We start from the raw sequence: 2155 nt of genomic DNA, 5'->3' as shown, positions 1-2155 counted from the left end.
CTTGTTTTTGTGTTTTCTTCAACCCTGTTGTCTCTAGAGTTAGGTATTCCCCACAGATGTGTTGGATAACTGCTTGCCAGTTTTCATACCAGAGAGGCTTACCTCACTCAGCCAACCTGGTGTTCGCCAGGGAGAATGTCAATATTGATAGCACTTGCCCACTGTTTTGTACTTGTAGTCAAGTACCCCCTGTACTGCAATAAAGAATTTTGATTTTAAGACAAAAAATTCCTTGTAAGGGAGCAGCTGGACAGCGAAGAAAGAACCTTCGTTTTTTTTTTTTGTCCAGTATCCTCATTGCTTGAAAGATTAAGAAGAGTCCACGTTATATTCGGGAAGTCTTGCAATGGTTGCCAAGGTTGGCCCCCTTCGTCCCAGCATCCCTCCCCTTGACAATCCAATCAACTCTCCCTCTCTTGCCCAAACCTTATAAAAACCTTGAAACACAATGCATTTAACTGAGCTTTACACACACAGCTGGCACAGATTTACTGATTTGTTAACATAATGTTCCTAACACACTTATTTTGGCCATAATATTCTGGATTTGGGAAGCCTTGGATCCTTGATCTCAGACCAGCAGTAATAGGAGTAATATGGCTGCTTTCCAGGATTTATGCTTTGTTTTTAAAATGGTGCTCCCCTACTGGTGATAAAAACAAAATGTGACATTAGAATTGGGAAAAGAATGCCAAAATGAGGAATGATGGGGGATGGATCATTATTGAAAACTAGATTGGCCATCCATCCAATGCACACGCTCGTTTGCCTTCTAATCTCCTTTGTGACCTTCTTTGTTCTTTAATGTCTTCTGAAATTGACAGTGTGTGAGCCGTGTTCGCTGTCCGTCCATGAAAAGCTAATGGAAGAGGGCTGAATATTTAACACAGACTCTCTTTGCCTTTCCTTTTCATTCAGTGGGTATGACCCTATTTTTTACGCTAACATGACATCATTGCCTTAAGATAGAAGATGACATATACAAAACTCTGCACTCCCATTACTAGCTGTAACATGAGATTGACTGTGTGTAATGCCGTATTCTTCCTCCTTAAAATTGCGCAAAAGGGCCGATTTTGGGCCAAATGTTTGGCTTCTTGAGTGCATACCTGCAAAGTGTCTTCTGGTTGGGAGTATCTTTACGCTTTCTCCAAATACGCACTGCCCGGATGACCTATTACAAACTCTGTGGCTTGTTTCTCTCAGAGAAGTAGAATTTATAAGATCTATCAAAAAAGATAAACTAACCTTTTCAACAATATGAATATATCACGTTTATTGACCATTTAATAAATGTAAGCTTTTGCAAGCATCCTGTGTGGTCTGCTACAGTTTCATACTGTAATAGGGGCTCCGTCCCCTGATAATAAAATATGTTGTCATTCTTGACTCATGGATGTGGCTGTTTTTCAGTGATACTTAAACCTTGGAGAGACACATCTGGGTCTTTAAAATAAACATCATCTCCCCACAGCTTCAAACCCAGCAGAATTTCTCGCTGACAACACTCATTTTTTTAGTGTTGATCACGAAGGTAATGGGAGAGGTTTTTAATTTTGGCGAGCTTCAAGAACTCAAGCAAAAATATTGATGCTTCTTTGGGTCCAGGCGGCATGGTGCCATCTTGAGTGATCTCTAGCAAACGATGGGCTGATAAATACTCTTCCTAAAAATAGCGGCGAAAACAAATCCTGTGAAAAAACCCTGCACGCACTACACATTTTAGTGTCTCTGAAAGATGTACTCTAAGACAACCAGAGCAGGCCCATAGTGAGCGGGAGTATTGGACAGGAGCCATAGACATTCCTGACACCCCCAGGTTGCTGTTGGTTCATTTGAGCTCAGCCAATGCACTCTGTCACCCCACATTTTCTGTCGTGGCCTAGTGCACAAGCAGCAGTGCTTTTAGGCCATCTGGATGCTCTGTTGAAGTGCCCATATGCACAGCTGTATTCAAAGGAGATCGATCTTAGATTATGTCCACCTTCCCATATTACTAATATACCATTGTATACAAATAACTAGTACGTAAGTGAACTTCCCCTCCATTTGGGAGATTATTTAATGTAAACAACTGGCTTGTCAGATGAATAGCAGTAGCAGTTAGCAATAGCAGGGGTTTTTTTTCAGCGCCGTACCATAACAGTTTTCCCAG

This window comes from Pimephales promelas, chromosome 25 (genome assembly GCF_988280905.1).
Source record: "Pimephales promelas chromosome 25, fPimPro1.hap1.1, whole genome shotgun sequence".
NCBI lineage: Eukaryota > Metazoa > Chordata > Actinopteri > Cypriniformes > Leuciscidae > Pimephales > Pimephales promelas.
This window is presented reverse-complemented; position numbering follows the sequence as displayed.